At 44.3% G+C, this 20,692-nt stretch overlaps 1 long non-coding RNA gene across 4 annotated transcripts; it reads left to right on the forward strand.

Moving 5' to 3' along the window:
• Positions 1–8,900: 8,900 nt before the first annotated feature.
• LOC143525744 (uncharacterized) lies at positions 8,901–20,121 on the forward strand. Of its 4 annotated transcripts, XR_013133720.1 has the most exons (4): positions 8,901–9,366; positions 9,645–10,322; positions 12,093–12,268; positions 12,652–20,121. It is a non-coding gene; the product is annotated as an uncharacterized LOC143525744 (long non-coding RNA). The 4 variants fall into 4 exon arrangements; XR_013133717.1 differs by having other exon boundaries at positions 8,962–9,366; positions 12,093–20,121; XR_013133718.1 differs by having other exon boundaries at positions 8,962–9,366; positions 9,648–10,322; positions 12,093–20,121.
• The last annotated feature ends 571 nt before the right edge of the window (positions 20,122–20,692 follow it).

The following is a 20,692-nucleotide window of genomic DNA, read 5'->3' on the forward strand; positions in this document are numbered from 1 at the left end:
CACAAAGATAGCAGATTTACAGCTGACATTCTTATCCTCCATGTAAATACACTGTCAAAGTCACATTACATTGCTAAAAGTTACATAACTGTAAATATGTCCTGCCTGCCCCTTCCTTCAAGTCCGTAGTTTAGAAATGTGTTTTATTGGTTTGAAAATACATTGCTTTCTCTTTTAGTCTTTAATATCTTCCCTGAAGTGTTTCGGATCTGTCCTGTGCCTAAAAGCTACCTTTTTTTTCTTGAAAGCTTATGACCATAGAAAGGCGGCGGTCAGAGGGAGGTAAATACACTCCCTGCTGACAGCAACACTTCTGGCCATGAGGTGTCATCCGCCATACCCTCACATGCTGACACAAGATGAGTAGCTCTTGCAGGCGTGGCTGACCTCGTGGTCAGGGCAGGACGAATTTCCCAACTCAGGCTGCGTTTGCCTGATCTTCTGAACATTTCATGTCTCACTGTTGCAGTATTTCTGTAAGCCAAGCCCACAGGCAGGAGTCAGCGCCTTTTAATTTGTTAGACGCTTGCAGAAATCATTTGTTCATGTTTAAGGGACACGACGTTGATTCCTGTCCTTTAAAAAGGCAATGTGTATTAGTGGGCAATCGCTTTCCCTGATGCGGCATAGTCCAATAAGTACAAGGCTATATTTAATGTGCTCTATTATCTGATAGGTTCTCACGACAACATAGCCGTAGTCACGAATTTGATGTGTCAGTCAAACTACCTGATCCTTCTGACATAACATGGATGTTTTATATTGGATGTCACTTGTCAGACAAGCCTGCCTTCATCTGTGTGTGTTAATCCCACAGATTGTCTGTCTTGGCTTAGACAATGCTCCGCGAATGCATAACTAATGTGTCAGCCTTTTGTGCATCTCACAGCTTCTCAGAAGCTGCTCAGCCATCTGCTTACACTTTCTCTCTCTCTCTCTCTGTCTCTCTCTCTCTCTCTGTCACATACACACTCCTTCACTCTCTCTGCTTCCCTCACTGTCTCTTCCCCTGAGATGGTAATGGAGGCGTCAGTCAGAGCACCTTGACCGCCGAGGAGAGAGTACACACATTACTGATCTGTGGTTTTCAGCACCTGGCCTTATTGAACACGTTAGGAGGGTTTACAGTACCCAGTTGCCCATAGCTTCAGGGAAATGACACTGACATGCAGACAATGAAAATGGACACACACACACACACACACACACACACACACACACACACACATTCACACTAATACACTTTAAACCTAAAGAGCTTCAAACAGTCACAATGCGACTTAACACACCACAGCCTCTGGCATGGCCATCTGTCTTTCCTAAAATGGCAGTTTGTTTTTGACACATGCCATTTGCTCCTTCCAGGAGTTCAGAAACCCTTACACAAATACTAACACAAATGTCAGACCTGGCCAAAACCTCAGTGTGAAAGAAGAAGATGTAGACCCAGAGTGAGAAAGAGGAGAGCTCTAACGCCCCCCCCCCCCCCACCACCACCACCACCACCACCCTCCACCCACCCCCACACTGGGCCAGCGGAGGACAGGCCGGCTCGGAGTGGATATAATTATCACTGTCGTCTTTGTGTTCGCCTCAGGGGCAGAACCTCAGACTTTTCTGGGCCGTCTTCGTCATCCTCTCATCTCGCTGTTCTGAACAGCGGCCGCTGCACTCTCCCCTGACCGCCTCTGTCAGCGCTGCTCTTTGTGTCCCGGTGATGGGGTGGGGGCGGTGGGCGGGGGCGGATTAGCGGGGCTCGGCTGCCGATGGCTGCAGGACAGACTCGGTGCCCCCGTCCGATAATAACGGCGACGTGCTGAGCGGGCTGCAGGCGACAGCGCCTTTATTACGTTTTTAGCGTGGATCACCGTCTTCTTCTCCCCATCAATATCTGGGCTTTTGTTCTTCCAGTGTCAGCACTCTGTCTGAGTGGCAGCCATTCTAGCATGTTATGGAGGGTTGGTGCTAATCTCGGGTTTGAACAAACTTGTTTGGGTTGCCAGAAATCCTGGCACTAAGGAAAAGCAGTCAGCCCAAGCAAAAGGGCTAGTTTATTGTTGTGTGTCCTCTCCAGCAAAAGTAGAACTTTGCAGTTTTATGTGATTTTTATGCTTTACCTGCAGTGTTAAGTGGGCCAGCACTGACTTCAGAACGGAGACTTCAGAATTTTATTCTTTGGAAACTCTGACTTTTTTTCTGGCGTATTGGCACATCTCACAGTCTACATGCACTCTACTCTGCCTTCACCATATCAGATTCTGGGCGCTTCTTTAATGACCCTTTAAACTGCATTACCCAGGGTGCACTGTGTGACGCTCACCTGTTACTATTCTCTCTATGTGTTTAGTATGCAATAAGTATCATCAGTGCTAGCCAAGTAAGGTTAATGCTAGTTTGAGTAAGATTAATGCTAAATAACAATATTATCCTGACTCCAAAAGGACAGAAAGAGAACACATGAGTCAGACACTGACACTTCAACCAGAACCAGTGAATGCAGCAAGCTAATGTTCGCACTAGTGCTATCATATATACATATTGGTTAAATAAGTATCAGATTTTCTGTCAGATGTACAATATAATAACATTTGTCTCATTTCAAACTGATTTCAGAATTCAGTGTTATCATTGTTTAGCATTGTTATCATCTAGACGTTTCCGCAGGCCTGTACTAACTTATTCACTCATTCTCCTGCCGTAAATCTGCCTTCCTGATTGAAGTTAAAGGGCATTGGAGCAGGTGTTGAAAAGATCACACACTTCAGCCTGAGCCTCAAACTTGGCCGCACATACCTGATTCAGCACGCTAAAGCATTCTGCCCTGCACTTCCGGCTAGGGTGTACCTCGCTCGGTTTAAAACATCTGTTGTAAGGCGAGAGCTATTTTAATGAGCTATCATCTTCTTAAAGCACCTCCCTTTTCATCCACACCCCTGCCTGAGAAATGACAGGATGTGACAAAAGAGACCAGCAACAGGGAGTGGGAAGATAGTTGGAGACAAACAAAAGAGAGAGCTTTCTGAACCTGAAAACACCCTGAAAGGATCCATTGTGTGCGTGAGGAAACACTTGAGTGTGAAGTAGCTTTGAAGTGGGGGGATGAGTGAAGAGAGGCATTCCTGCACTGGTGACTCCTCCATCAGATGCAGGTAGAGAGGCAGCTAGGCAAGCACCCCTGTTGAGAGGGAAGTGCCCAACACTGATCTGGGGTCAGTGGGAAAGGGCTGGTCATGTTTGTGTCTCCTCTCTGGAAGAAAATAGAAATAATGTGCATGTGTGGTGGTGCAGCGGTGGATATATTGCCGTTAGGAAGGGGGTTTGTTTCAACCTTTGGTGAAAATGACAAATGGGCTGAGAAAAGGACGGGAAATTAAAATGCACAGACGTACACACACACACACACACACACACACACACACACACACACACACACACACACACACACACACACACACACACACACACACACACACACACACACACACACACACACACGGGCAATTCAAGTGTGTGTTCAAACAATCTGCAGATTAATTTCCAAGATAATCCACACAAAAGACATGGTCAAAAGGAAGAAGAACTAAAATGTAGGAAGAGAAAGAGAGAGAGAAACAGACAGAGAAAAAATCTTGAATGATAAAGAAAGGCAGAGTGGGTGAGCAGGGTGCAGAGGCGGGGGGGGGGGGTATTGGGGAACGATTCTCCCCTCTTCCTCTCTCCTCTTCCTCATGCCTCACTGCTCTGCACTGGCTGCACTTTGATAAACAAAGTGGGAGCACAATGGCCCTGAATGGGAGGCCCCTCATGCTGGCGGGATCTGAAGGAGATGTTTACGAAGACGCTTGTCAGATGGCGGCGCGGGGTTGTTCCAGCGTGTGTGGAAGCTGTCGGGGGGAGCCGGCAGGAAAGTGTGTGTGTGGGGGGGGGGGATATCTTTGATGTCTCCTCTCCTCCTGGCTTTTGATGGAGATCCTGTGAAGTGTTCCTTCACAGCAGGGACTGGGGGTGTTGACACCCACGCGGACCGGGTGTGGTGGGGGGGGGAGAAAGCTGGTTTACACACACTTACTCACTGACGTGTGCCGCCATACAGACTTCTGGTGTTGGTTCACTCGCTCACAGCAGGAAAGAGCACAAGAAAACTTCCTTGGCCTTGTCTGCACAGCTGATAATCTGTGATAATAACAGCTGATAATAAGTATTAGAAGATTGGGATTTAGAGCTGTAGCTATGGGTTGTAATGAGTTTACATTCAGGCTCACAGGAAGACTTTGTTCAAATAGCACAACATTAGCACATTGCACTGTTGAAATATGTTATTGTGGTTTGGTAAGATTATTACAACAGCTACAATAATGGATATTGGACACCTATTGATGTCAAATGTAATCAGTTCCAGCCTTCTTATAATGTAGGTAGTACATCATATGTTGATTCATATAAGGCTAGTGGTGGATCAAAACCAACCATAAAACCCTACAGTTCCACTCTAAGATATAGGCTGATGTTGTCTGTAATATTAAATAAGTCTTCCTCTGTGGTGCTTGTAAACAAAGGCGTCGCTGCTGCAGAGAGATTGAATTACAACACTCATTCCTGTCACAACCCATTTTGCTCCCACACTCTCCCAAACAAATGCTGGCATCTCATTTGACAAATTGCATGTGACCGTCTGAGTCACAGTGACGAGTTCTGGGCAGAGCGGATAGCTCAGCAGCCATCGATCACCTCCACAGAAGAGAGTGAGCAAAACACATCCCGCTCCATCACACTGACACATGGGCTAGTACTAGGTTGAAGTTGTGGTTTCTGGAGCTCTTTTTTGCTCTCTTTTGAAAGATATTTCCTGGCGCCTGTAGCAGTCTACATGGCAAATGTTCAGGGTGAGCTTTTTTCTAAATTGTCTAGCTGTTTCCTAACATTATGGCAAAGCGGTCCATGAGATCACCCAAACCTCAACGTCCGTTCGCCGTCAGTTTGCATTGCTGTTAAAATAGGTAAAGGTCGTCGTAGAATCACCTAGCTTGGGACACCCTGTGCTTTTGGGCACTGGGGCAACTGGGAGGACTGGAGTGGCCGGAGACTGGGAGACTGGGATAAAGTGGAACAAATGAACTGGATGGAGATGGAGGTGAGGCAGTGGTCTGAGAGGTGGAGGATCGGAGGTGCTAATAGCACATGGAGTGGCTTCTGCAATTTCTGCTTTTCTCAGTGGTGAAAGCTCCCGTCAGGTACTGATGCAAATTAAAGACCCCTGGACTTCACAACAGATTTTCTCTGCAAAAACTAAACCAACATATTATGGGTTCAGTATGAGGAGAGAGAGAATACCAGCATATATAGGGTTTCACAAAATTACAGAGCTTAAAGGCCAAAGGCTTAGTTTTTCCTATATGTTCGTTCCAATATACAGTATATGCTGTGTATGTGCATATGTATATGAATGTTAGATCCAGAACCTTAATGTCTTGATCCCAAGTTCAGAACATCTTAGCTGTGGTCTTGGTCTGAGCTTTGTAGTCCTTATTATTCATCACTGCCGTATATGCTATGTGTGTATGCGTGTGCATGTGTATGAGTGAAGGGAAATCTAATGAGTCCAAGAGGACGTGTGTGCGCTGTGACAGAGGTCAAATTGGGCCTGTCAACAACATGCTCCCTTTAATTTGACATATTAATGTGAGCTGTCAGTGGCAATAAGTCACCACAAACAGACAGCAGTCACCGCACATGTGCACACACTTAAATGGCTCCGTAACTCCAGCTCTACCCATAAAAGCCCTGCCATCTAAGGTCGGAAGTGCTGAGTGCGTTAATAAACCTGCGAGCGCCGAGCGCGTTAATAAACCCTCCGACGAGCCCGGCTCCCCTCCGCTTTGATACCCGCGCCGGCCCGTTTTATCGGAATGTCTTAAGTCGTTATGGTGATGTGTGCAGGCTAAATATCATAGATGAACTGTTGAAAGAGGAGATTTATGGTTCCTCTTGAACTGGCTCCGTCACTGCATTCCAAATCAGCTCAGATCGTCGGATCTTTGGGCCGATAATGGAAAGCATAAATATGGAGGCAGAGAAGTTTCTTGCTCAATTGCAGGAGCGTTTCTCCTGGGATACGGATGAGCTCTGGCTTTTACGTAATGGTCTCTCTGAATATCAACTTGGCCAGCTATGATGGCATAAAGCATTAAACTTTAATAGCCAAGAGGTGTAACATCAAGATTTACTCACACAACATCTATCAGGCCATTAAGATCCTGGCCAGATGGAAAGCCTTTATTTGGTTATATATAGGCCTACATATACGCATGTATACAGTATAATGAACAGTTTCTCTTCACATATCCCAGCATCTTTGCAGGTCAGCCATTGTATGGCCTTGCTCAAGGGCCCAGCTGTGGCAACATGGTTCTAAGCCATCCAAGGTTCTAGCCACTAGGCTAATAGGGAAAATACTGAAAATGAGTCAGACTTACCCACTTGGACTGGGTTTACATTTTAATGCTTTGAGGCAATTAATGTGAAATATGAACATAAATAAGATCTTGTTTTTAAGATCGAAAAAAGATACCTGCAAGATTGTATATTTCACAACACAGACAACAAGCAGGGCATGTGCATGCAGACTTCTCTCTGCACGTGTGAAACGTTGCTACCTCTGCAGAAATAACGCATGCATCACAGCATGCTCCTCTAAAGATCTCACAGATCAGCAGTCAGTTGTGAGTTACCTGGTTTCACATTCACAGCAGCTTCTTTGAATTCAGTTCAGAGCTTTGCGTACAGTTAGTCATCTGTAATTTATTTCCATATGTGCATGTATTTCTGTCTGTATGAGTATTCCATCTTTCCCCCTTTAAACAACACATTCACATGCACACACACACACACACGCACACACACACACACACACACACACACACACACACACACACACACACACACACACACACACACTACACCATTAGTGCTGGTCAGGGATTCTGCCAATATACTCCCGCATTCCCCCACTGGAATTCTCCAGATGTGTTTTAAATCCAAACTGGCCACAAACATTTTTTGTTGTAGTCCAACACGCTATGAAGAGAGAATTAAACACTACATTAAAAGCTGTAACAGCTGCTGATTTACGGTTTCTGCAGTTTCACTCCTTTCACTCATTACGTCCCACTTCTGTATTCCAAAAAATGTCTGGTTTCATAAAGCTAAAGGAGCACATTCCTGCACAGTATATTAAATTGGCTGAAATTCTGTTCAGTCAAACTTCAATATGTAAATGAAAACAGCTTGCTGACTATGAGTAGACCCAGTGCTGTTTTTACTGGCTTAGTCCTACACTAATAACACAACGGGTTCAGTCAAAAGAGGTCACATGCAATTTTAGAAAATAAATTTTCTAAACTTTTGACATGTTGCTAAGTCATTTTTCATATTAATATCCACTGTATTATGTGCATAATAAAGCAGAGCTTTACACAGCATTTAGATTACAAAATGAGAGGAATGTGTCAGTCAGATCATGCTCCTCTGTGAAATGACAGTATTGGCTGAACTCTGTTTGCAATGATTTACAGTTTTATTTGTAGCAAAAAAAAAAAAAAAGTAATGTGTATCTCTGCAAAGACAGAGGCTTTGGACTGAGATGCAGCGCTGGAGAGGTCCTGGTTAACAGCTCTTGCAGGCCTGGTTTCAGCCTCCCACTGGCTGACTCTCCTTTCTGGCTTTCAGATGAAACGACAGAGCAGAGGGGCTTTTAGAGGTCCTCCAGGCAGCTGCTGAAGACCGCTCAGCCGTTCCCCAGCTGTCTGCGAGTGCCCTGGTCTGCCGCACTCACACCTCGCCATGTCATGTTAACATTAAAGCAATGCTGCCAAGTCTATTTTTACACACTGCAGCAGAGAAACCTGCAAAATTGAAACTGTTGTCAGATGAACGCCCAGATTAGTCCGTATACCTGTGTCTATTCATGTTATAGAACAATGCTGTAATGTAGACTTGAACTAGTCTCGTGCTTTTCAACAGCAGTACTGAAGACTTGCTCTGCTCTAACTTATCCAATCCATCTCAGGAGAGAACTGATAATTAGCTGGCGATTTGGATCGGGTTTTAGATTATGGAAAACCTTTTGCAAGACTTGGAGTTTCCACGGCTGTGACCAGAAATGTGTCCACTAGTGAGTGTGGAATTCGTCATTTAACCCAAATTTAAAAACCAGTGAAACAGTGTATGCCCTGGCTCAGCCAATCACAGAGGAACAAGCGCTTGATTAAAGAGGAGTCTCACACATCAGGAGGAAAAAAGGGAGGAAGAGTGACTTCATAGCAGATCTGTGTAGTGTTAGACCAGAAGGGAACTAACCACTCTCATGTCTTCCTACACTATGAGATCTTCACAAGACTGTCTCAAACCACCATTTATAAGTTCCCACACAATTAAAACACAATAGTGCCTGACAAGATGAGCGGGCCAGTGATTTATTTCAGGGTTGAGAACAGACCAAACCAAAGCTGCTGACACATTATGCTCTCATTTCATACGTTCTCTTCCTGCTCACGCTCTCCTTCGAAAGAACGAAACCTGTACACAGCTCCGCTTCGGTACATGGTGCTGAGGGGCTCTTTTTCTTTGTTTGTCTCTGCTATTTCTTTGCAGCTTACCCTGGAGCACTCGTGGCCACCCCCACCTTTTTTTTTTAACCTTTTCTTTCTAGGGCGATTAAATGTGGCAGTTTAGCGAAGGAACACATGACAGGAGCTCCCGAGGCTGACAGGAAGAAGATCAGACATGTGATGTGATATTAAGGGGTCACGGGGTCTCCCTGGCCGCGCCTTCTCTCTGCCGGCCGCACAAGCATACACACGTGAGCTAATTTCAACCATATGATCTCGGGCCAAATTACTAAGGAAAACAAGTTCCCACAGAAGAACTCATTTAGAAAGGAAGATACGAGAGCAAAAAAAGAGAGAAAGAGAGAAATGCCAGAGATCAGGGCTGTAATTGAAAGTGAAGGCTTGGTATAGAGTCTAACTGCTCTAATTTGATTAGTTCTCAGCGATGCGATTCTCCCCACACAGAAGGGGCAGTGGGGTTACACGTACCCACTGGCCTCACCAGATCCCCCACTGGGCCAGAACACTTGTTTGATGTCTGACATTGTTTGCACTCTGGCCAAGCTCCCAGATATATTTTACAAACGAGGAAACGCTGTGACAAAGACTTAGATCCCTGCTGATGGAGTTGTCCTCCGTGGAGAACCGAAAGCAGAAACGAGAGGTCGCTGCACATTCTAACAGTTTTTCTTCCACATTATTGACAGCTTCAGCAATATAGCTGCTAAATGGGTGCTGCAAGTTCAATGGTATTCAACTGGTGAGTAAATATTAAACTCAACATATTTAACATGGAATTCAAGGGTTATTTCACTGGAACACTTTATGTTGGCAATATCAGTTTAGTTTTTATGTTTCATTATGATCAATAATTTGCTCATATTTTATTACAAGCGTTTTCACATTTCTGTTGGTAACAACCTTGGCTCGTTTGTTTGATTTTTACTGACAGTACGAGAAACCCGAACTCATAGTACACTTGGAGGTCACAGTGTAATACTGTTCCAGCGAAGAGATATTATGGTATTTATGTTTCAGCAGAACATGATGCTGGCACTGAGCGACCGAGGCACGGTTGTCTGTCTACATCACCGGATCGCTGCTGTCATGTTGATGAGCTCCACTCATGGTGATACCCAACACTCCTGCGAGACGAGGACATCTCTAAGGTGGACTGTCTAAGAAGCATGTGGAACGCAGGTCTCCTCATGGGCACAGGATGCAGCAGAAAACCGGTTGGCCTCCAGTTGTACGAGTCCTCAAAATGATGAGTGTCGGCACAGGAACGCGGTTAACCTGAACCAAAGGAGCTGTAGCTGGCACAGAGAAGATGGAGACACCAGGACCTCTAGTCAAACGATTCACCAAGGACTGAAGCATAAACCTCACACTTAATATGGCAGGAGAACGGAGAGAGAGAGAGAAAGAGAGAGAGAGAGATGGAGGAGGGAGAGAAGGTAATTGAGTCATGGGGTTTAGTTTATCCTTAGTGACTTGACGTAGGACTCGAGGAAACGTTGTATATAGGAACACATTTGTGCATCAGAAGATCTGTATATATCAGACGTGTCTATAAAGGGGCTGTTTACATTAGTCTGATGTTTGCCATTATAAGGAAGTGGTTCTAGGCAAGGAGCCAAGCTTGAGCTCTGAGAGAACACCACAGTATGTGCCTGGACGCCATTCTAGAGACAATACAGAGCAGAGCTTCCACTGGTAAGTATGCATTATGGGTCAGTTTTGATCCAGAGTTTATCTGTCTATAGTTCATAAGACCACATACTACATTTTATTGTTATTTACTAACAACAATAAGTGTAATCTACATGGCCCATTTTAAAAGAAGTTTACAAAGTGCTTTACAAAATAATAACTAAACAAAATACAAGAAGGAAGAGAAAGGAGAGATATATTATAAAATAGACTAAAACAAAATATTTGGAAAAATGTTTGATAGACAACAAAATGTGATAAAATAACTAACTAAATACAATATTAATCAAACGCATTTTAAGACTTTTTGCTGCCTGAGTGCTCTCAGGCATTTAGAGGTGTAGTGATGTGTAGTTGTACAGATGTGCAGTTCTACAGCTTAAGACTCCATCTTAAAAGCTGACTTATGACTGACTTGAAAATGTTCCCACTTTTTTTGTCAAGTTTTAATTTGTCTATATTTCTGAAACCTACATTTATAGCCCCCTTCATGCATGAGCTGTCAAAGAGATAACATGTTTTTCCCTTTAAAATGCACTAAACCCTGCCACTACATATCTCCATAGACTGTGCTTTAATATCAGACATTTCAAAGTCACATCAATTTTGACACCACTGGTTACCAGGGCTGGGAGGCTTACTTTTAACATGTATTGTGTTACAGGTTCCTGATTACATATTAAAAATGTAACCTCACACGTGGGATTACTACATGGAAATAATGTAATCTGATTACTTTCTCTTGCTTTTGGCTTATGTTTAATCTCGTACCATCAGGCTATCACAGCAGTGCCAGAATTTTCTTTGTACGCATTCACGAACAGATTGGGAGATGTGTAAAAGTTGTCTGTATAAACAACATGTGCCTTCACCAGCGTCTCCAGAAGGCCCTTTGCTGTAAAATGCCCATTCCCTGCTCCTGTCAGATTGGTGGGCTCCTCCCACGTACCCAGATGGCCGTTTCTTCATTGGTTCTTCTCAAACGAGTGCCCTTCAACTTCTAACAGAAGTGTTATCGGCCCACCGCATTATAACTAGAGTATAAACAGGAGTTGATCATCTGGTGATAATTAGAGGACATAACATGAAAAAAAATATCTCGTGCTAATGAATGTAAAGAAGGTCATGATTCACTATGGAAAGATCTTACACCTGCAGTACGTCTGCTTCCAGCCTCCACGGGAATGAAGTCCAACAACCAAAACCTGGCCACAGCACCTGGAATGCATTCAGAGCTTAACATAAACACAGGTTACACCCGCTACTGGTCCTGTAGCATGTAGCAGTGCGTCCACAGGCAGGGGAACTGTGTATTTAATTAGAACCATTATAAAGCATGAGGAAAGAGAAAAGAAGAAAGAGCATAAATGATCCTTGTTAAATTGCATTGCGTAATCACCATACATTCAAAAATCTACCGGTAATCTAATTGCTGCCTTTTTCTGTAACTACAAGAGAATTTAGCTACCTTTAAAAAAAAAAACTCCTGATGATGTAATATAGCTACATGTATTCTGTTACTACCAAACCGTGTTGGTTACTATGGGAGGGAGTAGGTTCCAGTAGGTCAGTATACTGGGAGAGCTGAGATGGTACTGTGAGCTGAAGAAAAGAACCTGTGTTTCATAACACAAGACGTGAGGGTCATTCATCAGCTCTGTTTAAATATGTGTCACAGGGACATGAGACTGAGGAAGAAGTATTTATTTTATTTGCTATTTCTCTCTCTCTCTCTCTCTCTCTCTCTCTCTCTCTCTCTCTCTCTCTGTCTAGTCATATTTTTCTTTGGTGATCAGGTAAGCTATGGAATATCAAGAACCTGATATTTGATGCCTTAAAGCGTAGAAGAACCATCGGACTACATCCTATAGATGTGATGCTGACCAGCTGAATTCACAGAGAGAGTCCTGCACACCATAAAACAACCGTGACTACAACTTTCCCATCCAGTCAGTGGTTTTTCAAGTTTGCACAGGACCTCAAAAAAAAGGTCTAGTGCCAATTCTGATTTAACCAAAACAGTGAGCAGAGAAGAAAACAACACACGAAACTGATAGCTGCTTTGTTGTGCAGCCTTTCAATAGGGAAGTATGAGGCCATCCAAATGAAAATGGATTTTACTTTGAGCAAAGCAGACAGAGTGGCACTTCAGCGGAGGCTAGTGTTTTGTGTTGAGAGAGAGGCTAATGAGATGGTTAGGGCAGGGAGTGCCAAGACACAGCGTGTCAAGACTAATCCTGGCCGTGCTGCACTCTCTGATGTGATTCTCTCTCTCTCTCTCTCTCTCTCTCTCTTTCCCTCTTTTCCCTCGCTTTTCTTGTTCTTTCGCCAGACCGATGGGATTCTCCCTCACTGTCACTCCTGCCAATACCAACTGACATACCATCGCCGGGAGCAACTGGACTAATGTTACAGTACCGGTGAGAGAACAGAGAGGAGAAATGAGAGTGAGAGGAAAGCCCTCTGTGGATGACATTAAAGATGACATCTCACTTATTGGCTTTGTCCTCTCATCCTCTGTCGTCTTCACGGGCCCTGGCTGTGCTGAGCCTTTGAAGGCCGGCCCACATGAAACACTGCTGGAAGGGGAAAGCAGTGCAGTCACCTCCCTCAGAACGAGGGGTGAAAACGAACAGCAACCGAAAACAGTACCTGCCTCTCCGTCGTTTGGAAACGCAGCAAGTGTTGTGCTAGGCGGTGTGTGACCAGCTACATGTGTGTAGCTGCTTTCCTACAGTTCTTTGAACGCTGTAAAGAGAGCAGACCCCCATACGCGGGGACACACCCCTGACCTTCGGAAACCTCTTTCAGGTTCGCTCACCACGGCCTGTCAGAGCTTTGCTGATCTCGTTCATTCCTCCGCCGGCCCTGCGTCCTGCCTCCCTGACCAGCCCTTCGAAAAACCGTTGAAGCGCTGCACTACGCCGACGGAGAACAAGAGAGACGCACGTCTCTGTCAGCACTTTCTGGCACAGTGAGAGGCGCTAAGCTGTCAGCCGTTTTGTGCGTGGTGCCCGTGGTGTAATTAATTCAAATGCAGCTTATTGTCTGTGGTGCAGAGGTGCGCTCTGACAGTCCCTCATCTCTGGCTTTTACCCAGAGACTCCCACAACGACTCAAGTTCAGGCAGTTCCAGTGTCAGCAGATGAATCCGCATTCTCTCACGATAGGATGTATGGGGGGTGGGGGGAGCGGCTACAGACAGACTGGTGATAGCTGTCAGGGTCTGTGACATTTCACACACCAGGTTGCTCACCTTGATTCTGTAGTATGTGAAAGTGAGAGGATGAGAGAGAAACAAGCCACTCACACCCACCTCCACCCCCACCTGGCCTCTCAACCCCCACCCCAACCCCAGCCTCCGCTTATGTGGTTTGGTGCTATGTTGCTTAAAGGAGACATGAGTTAGTTAGACCGGCGTTCCCAGCCTGTTCCTCAGGCCATTTCCCGCTGCTGGGTCAGAGCAAAGATGCGGACTGAGGTCCGGAATGGGAACCGCTGACGTAGTCTGACAGGAGCACTTGATTAAAGAACAATGGCTTACATATAATGAAACTGATACGCACTCTTCATATTAAATAGCAGGCAGCTAGCAGGCTTGGTCGCCCCTAGCCGGGGTTAACGAGGGCGTGGTGTCTTTGAAGTGCCAATCAAGAGCAGCGGGCGACGATAGCAGCTCACACATCACTCACAAGCCTTGTTTGTTGTTGTTGTACTGGTGCAAATGACGCGTCTGTGCACCTTCAGGAATGATGAAGGGCCCCCGGCAGGGAACGTTAGCTCGAGGTGGAGCTCACACACCACCACCAGCAGTCACCGCCTCTTAGCAGGGTGGAGCAACACTCACTCTCACCTCTGATCACAGCAGCTGTCAATCACGGAGCGGGGCTGGGCCCCCGAAAAAGGATGCCTTGCGGCCTTTTGGTGAGGAGGTCAGTAGGTCGTCAGGATGGGGTGAGCAGAGGGGCAACAGCAGAGGGGCAACAGCAGAGGGGCAACAGCAGAGGTGCTGTCCGTGGAGCAAGAGACTGGTGCTAGACAGTTTGGTTCCAGTCGCCAAAGGACTGGGATGTGAACATTTGTTACAAAGAAATCGATAGAAAAATGAGTGAAGGTGATTTCAAGTTAGATTCAGGCATTAAATAGGAACATTTAAAAAGAACAACCTTTTGATCTAATTACATTTTGTATGTTTAGTGTTTGTGATGACTAAGAGATGCTAATGACTTTTGATTGCGTACAACGTGGGCGCGCGCACGAGTGTGTGTGTGTGTGTGTGTGTGTGTGTGTGTGTGTGTGTGTGTGTGTGTGTGTGTGTGTGTGTGTGATTCCCACATTACGGCCATCACAGTACAAATGCTTAACTGGCAGTAGCTTGGCACAGAGGTGGCTGAAGGTGCTTTGGAGCATGTCACCATGGGGTCTCATTGGACAGGTCTCCCACTCAGAGGTACCCAGTACATCCCAGGGCTAAGAGACAGTTAAACACACTTGTCAAACACACAAAGCAGAACTGGAGGCTGGAACCCAAACTGGGGCCCTCATCATATTTGGTGTGGTGTTTCAGACTCTATGTACAACAACAAACTCTATGTACATGTGCTACAATGAAATGAGTTTTGGTTTTATGTCTTGACTTGTCCTTCAAAGAACAGTGTCACTTTACCGCTATTTTTAGATTTTATGGAGACACATTTCATTTCACAATAAGCAGCTATTTGTTGTGATTGTAGCACAATTTTGGGTGATGGGGCCAGACCTTGTGTTTCTAAGTGAACCACCACCATCGTCCCCAACAGCATGTGCCACTGGGGACAAGAGTGCGATTTACACCACTGCTAAAAAGCTACTGGAAAGGTATAGTATAGTATAGTATAGTACAGTACATTATAGTATAGCATAGTATAGTCTAATGTAGTACATTACAGTATAATGTAGTATAGTATAGTAAATTATAGTATAGTATAGTATAGTATAGTATAGTATAGTATAAGTATAATATAGTACAGGGGTTCTTAACCTGGGGGTCGCGACCCCCTGGGGGTCGCGACGTACTTCCAAGGGGGTCGCGAATGTGACACAAAATAAGGTGTTTTCTGAGTTAAATGTGCGACGAATCAGGTTCGGAGCTAAATTTTGTTGTTCTTTACTCAGCCTGGACAAGCGGAGCCACAACGTGCATGCGCGAACCTGAATCAAGACTCAGAATGAGGCAGGTTGATTCAGTAAAGTTTATTGAATCAAACTGCCTCATTGTGGCTCCGCTCGTCCAGGCTGGATTAACATGGAGCGTTTTGTAGAACGTCGAACTGAAAGTGGGGATGCAATCGCCCACTTCCAGGAACTTCAGAACAGAAAAAAACGAAGAAAGTGAGAAAATATGAAAAGTACTTAGAATATGGATTTACGCAGACAAGCGAAGGAGAGGATGCACGACCGCAGTGTGTTCAGGGTTGCCAACTTTTCAAGATCGCTTGGAGTGAGATTTGAACCTGGAGGGGGTGGCGAGTGTAAATTGTTACCGGGCGGGTGTACAATAGACACAAATTAAGTGTTATATCGCGATCGATCGATCACCGGTGATTGGTGCCAGAGCGAACTAGTAACTCATTGAATCATAGATATGGATCAGAGGTAAATAAACTAGTTTTTTTTTCGGCGTGAGAAATCGGATGTGTGGCGTGAGAGCGTGTGAAAATAGTCAAATTCGTGTGTCTCAGGCTCAATGCGTGAGAGTTGGCAACCCTGGTGTCTTGTTTGTGGCGAAGTGCTAGGCAAGGAAAGTCTCAGGCCCTCCAAGTTGCTACGGGGGGGGGTCGCGAAATTTACTGGAGCCTAAAAGGGGGTCGCACAGTGAAAAAGGTTAAGAACCCCTGGTATAGTACATTATAGTATAGCATAGTAAAGTGTACATTACAGTATAGTTTAGTACAGTAGCGAACTGTGACCATTAAACCTGGGCCCGCTCCCATACCTACCCCCCGAAAAAAATTGTTTCCTCTCCTAATGAACTGCAATAAAGAAAAAACTGAGACGACAGTACAGCTTTAGAAACGCAAAAACCAATAACATTTGTACTAGATAACTTCTTAAGCAAAATAAGCTTCCAACAAAATAAGGTTCACAGCTCCGTGTTCCGCGTAAGCTGAATACATAAATGACGTACACGAGGGCATAAAAGGAATGAATCTAAACTACCTAGCGGTGGTACGCTAACGCCAGCTAGTGGTGGTACACTAACGCTAGCTAGCGTCGCCACAGCGGGTGGAAATTATCATACTGTTAAGCCCGCCCACTAAGAGGGAAGATATGATTGGTCAATTTTTCTGTCATTTGAAACTGGTATTGCACTGAATTATAACTGCCTGGCCCTCTGTGGCCCCACAGCGGGACCACCAATCACCAACATTCTGCGGAGGCATCACAGTCCTGATTAGGGCTGGGTATCGATTCAAATTCCAAGAATCGATCCGATTACGATTCTGAAGATTAAGAATCGATTTATTTTGATTTAATCCGATTTAACCGATTCGATCCGATTCGATCCAATTCAGGGTTTAGTGTTATTAAAAATGTATTTGAGCTGTTTCCTGACTATGTACAGAAGCAACATGTTAAAACTAGTATTATATCAATATTAATCAGCAAATAGTTACTGATAGTTGGTAGTTACTGATGGCTGGAAGACTGGTGAAAAGGGTCATCATAAATCTACCTTCAAGAAAGGTAATCCAGGACAATAAACAGAGGACATCTTTGAGGTGTCTATATCTGCAACAGTGGACTCCTACTGGGACACTAACCAGTGCATTACTATTATGATTTAAATAATTAAGAAGTCACCCAAAAGCTGTTGCTACCAAATGCATTTTTATTTTTAAAGTGCTCACACTTAATAAACTGAAAGTGTAAAATGTAAACGCGAATATAAGAACAGAACTGTCATGTTACGGTCCCCGACCCCTCCCTGTTGGGCGTGTGTTAACGTTGTCTGCGGCTACTCGTCTGCGTCTGTGGATCTCCGTGGGTGCGGGTGCGTCTTGTGATAATCCTCACCTGTGACTCGTCTCGTCATCACGTGGGGTTTATGTGGTTTGTCTATTTAATGTGCGTTCGCGCAGCGTCCTGTGCTCGTCGTTGTTTGAGTCACACATGTTCTATGTAAACGTGTTTTATGTGCGCTGTTTGCGCTTCGGTAAATTTAATAAATGTAACGATTTGGAAAGTGCAAAGGATTCTGTCTCGTCCATCGTTACAAGAGCATTTTTAACTTTTTAAAACTGTAAAAACACTGGGTAAACTGTCAGTAACATGGACTAACTGTAAATAGTCACTGACACTGGATAAACTGTCCTTCTGTTTTTAGATTGCTGATTTGACTATCGTCGTTACCGTCACTTTCCGACGCCATGTTGTTTTACAGTTAGTTAGACCGAGCGCGCCTGCGTGAATTCAGTGACGAGGCAGGGGTAAAAGTTAACTAAAAAATCGATCTTTGGACGTACGAATCGATTATCAGATCATCATATGCGAATCGATTCTGAATCGGAAAATCGATTTTTTCAACACAGGTCTAGTCCTGATAGAGGGAGACTTTGGCTCTGTTCGATATAGCCTACTACATACTACTGGCATACTGATCGAGCCCCAAATCAGTATGCCGTATGCAGTATGTGACCAAAATGAAATTTTCCAGTATACGAAACATACCCGGATGACCTACTACTTCCGCAAAATATTCCAGTACGCGAACAGAGCTACCTTCGTGGTGTACTGCATCCCATCATGCAATGCTATGTTCACGTGACCCCGTAGTATGTTTTGCTTTTGTCGCATACTAGAAACTATACTGCATACTACTACGAGGGCCAGTATGCAGTATCCAGTATATACTGAGTGCAGTATGCAGTATCTAGTATGTAGTAGGCTATTTCGAACACAGCCACAGGCTCACAGACTGCCACTTAACCCCTCACCTTCCAACACAGATTGAATAGACACGGTTGAATAATTTCTTTGCTTATATTTTTGTAATTGTTTAAATGTCGATTGTCAATCTGTAAGTAGATTTTTAAAAATTGGATAAATTTTATATATTTATGTTTTAAGAATATTTTAGGCCCTCTGAGAGGGCGTAGAGGGCCCTGACGGTTCCCCACTGGTGTAGTATATAAATTATAGTATAGTATAGTATAGTATAGTATAGTATAGTATAGTATAGTAATGAACATTAACATTTTCTATATAGGGCATAATCCTCCATGAGTGCTAGTTAAGATGTGTTATTTATATTCAAGTACAAATGCATGTTTTGAGCCCTAGTGATTTTTTTGTTCCATTTTTTGTGTAAAGACATGAATATAAACCTTTCTTCAACCCAAACATTTACTACATCTATGCTATTATTTTAACATCAGCCAACATTATAACACAAAAGGAAAACATGACCTCTGTTAAATCACACAGGAAACGCATGCACTCAAGACTAATGTGTTTTGGGTTCATTGTTAAAATCAGTCTCTGAACTGCATAACATCAAACGATTATATCTGTTCCTTAAATTAAGCTCGATTCCCAGAGCGGTTCTTCCTCAAATAAATTTTTTTTAACCTAATTTCACCACCTGCAGTCTGTATGAAGCATTGGATGACCATCGTTAGATGTAATTTTTCTCAGACGTTTTAAGGAGAAAACCACTCATGTTGTGATTCTATTGTGATCTCAGTGAAGTGTGACTATGCTGACTGACTGTCCAGTCTTTGAGTGAAGTGGGTAATCATTTTCAACTACATCCACTAAACACCTCATCAGTAATATCGGGTATGCCTGAACTATTCATGAACAAGAGGGTGTCGATGCTCACATATATAAAATAGTGTTTGTCTAAGTATATATTCTGGTGAGCATGTGTGTGTTTGTGCATGTGTATGCGTAGTGCATTCCTTCAGAGTTCACCGAGCAGGCAGGCCCTGTGGCATTAAGTTGGGAAAGTCCATAAATTAACAGGCTGACGGGAAAAGAGAACACCCACGCAAACACACACACACACACACACACACACACACACACACACACACACACACACACTTTTAACTAATGGCTTCTGTGCCACCAGAAAACCAAGCGAGCGGGCAGTGAAGGGGTCAGTGTTCAGCGCAGGAGGAGATATGGCACACGGCTCCTGCTCGGCTGTCTCCTGTCCCTGCACGTGCCCGTCATGTGTGTTCTGGGGCTTCTACTGAATGGGCCTGTTGTAGCAGCTTGAACCTCAGAAGTGCAAAGGGAATACCAGCATTAGTCATTCATCCTGCACAGGGTTTAGAGCAAAGAGTCACCTTCTGTGTGTGTGTGTGTGTGTGTGTGTGTGTGTGTGTGTGTGTGTGTGTGTGTGTGTGTGTGTGTGTGAAACTGAAAAAAAATTGCCCATGTTCGGAATTGATATCTGTAGTCTCACCTGTCTGGCTGTAGTTGCACTTTAATGGGTCCTTAGTGGTGTGTGTGTGTGTGTGTGTGTATTTTTAGGGGAAACCTAATGACTGACAGAGTGAGGTCATAGTGGGGTTACTTCACCACAGACTGCAGGGTCAAAAGTTTAGTGCTGTATCTGATTGTAAAATAACTCATAATTACAAGCATGTGCCTATGATGTGCCGATTCCCATGTTGCTAAAACATTAACTGAATTCCAATTGTGCATAAGAATGTTTAACGATTTCTCTTGGCCTCTTGGTTTTTATCTTTCTCTCTGTTAACAGACCTACTAAGTTACAATGCACAATAAAACTGCAAAATGAAAGCCAGGTGATTTTGTGTGTTGTGTGTGTTTCCTTGGCCCTCTGATGTTAGCTGAGAGGTCAGTGGAAGGGTCAATAAGAAAGTGATCAGAGTGTATGTTTGTGTGGCCAGACACACGTGGGAAGCTCAGCCCTGGGGTAGTCTCGAGTTCATCTAAAGTTCAAAGGTTATTTGTTGGTTACGTCCCTTGCTTGTACCTACCAGTCTTCCTTTTCAAAACGTTACGTCTCCGATGTTGAGCAGCGCAGTCAAAACAATTACACTCGTGAAACTGATCTCCAGTCTTCAAAACAACAATTTAGCACTTCGATCTAATTCTAAGCTGTGAAATTCTAAGCTGATGACATTTGGTAACAAAGTATGAATACCATATACAACCCTGCCCTTAACCTCTCTGCAGCAAATACGAGGCAAAGGGGTGTTATGCCTCTGTTTATGGAGCTGTCACACAGATTGGCTGGAGACATGCTCAGGAAACACATGCTTAATATTTATTAGACATTGCACCCAGGGAACAGTCGTTACTTTGGCAGCAGGCCATGCTTAAGATCAGTTGTGGAAATATGCAAATGTTCCTCG

The sequence above is a fragment of the Brachyhypopomus gauderio genome, chromosome 10, assembly GCF_052324685.1.
Source record: "Brachyhypopomus gauderio isolate BG-103 chromosome 10, BGAUD_0.2, whole genome shotgun sequence".
Classification (NCBI taxonomy): Eukaryota; Metazoa; Chordata; class Actinopteri; order Gymnotiformes; family Hypopomidae; genus Brachyhypopomus; species Brachyhypopomus gauderio.